The sequence below is a fragment of the Bison bison genome, unplaced genomic scaffold (genome assembly GCF_000754665.1).
Source record: "Bison bison bison isolate TAMUID 2011002044 unplaced genomic scaffold, Bison_UMD1.0 scf7180017864379, whole genome shotgun sequence".
In the NCBI taxonomy this organism is placed as follows: domain Eukaryota; kingdom Metazoa; phylum Chordata; class Mammalia; order Artiodactyla; family Bovidae; genus Bison; species Bison bison.
Window position 1 is genome coordinate 5,144,208 of NW_011494951.1, and position 285 is coordinate 5,144,492.

Genomic DNA, 285 nt, shown 5'->3' on the forward strand with positions numbered 1-285 from the left:
TAGGCTACTTACTGTCTGTCCGCCGCTTCCATCTCTCTCCTCCCGAGCTTTGCCCGCCCCTCGGGAGATGTCCCATCTCTGCTTCGTTCCCAAAGCTAACCGCACTGAGGTTTCCCCACCCTGGATGCTCCCTGAAGACGGAGTTTTTGCTGTTATCCCCGCCCCAGTTGCCAGCCAGAGTGGTACCCAGGCTCCGCGGAGCTTTGCGCTCCTACTGCCCCTCACGGTCGGTCCTAGAGAGACGCGTCGGGCAGATGCAACCCTCCTGACTCTTCTAGAGGGTAA

General features: G+C 60.0%; 1 protein-coding gene across 1 annotated transcript in view; it reads right to left on the reverse strand.

Annotated features, from left to right (window-relative positions):
• HS3ST1 (heparan sulfate (glucosamine) 3-O-sulfotransferase 1) overlaps window positions 1-279 on the reverse strand; it is a gene marked incomplete at its 3' end in the record, with an annotated part of 35,644 nt that extends 35,365 nt beyond the window's left edge. The window contains exon 1 of the mRNA XM_010857271.1: window positions 13-279. The remainder of the gene's footprint in view (window positions 1-12) is intronic.
• Between the last annotated feature and the right edge of the window lie 6 nt (window positions 280-285).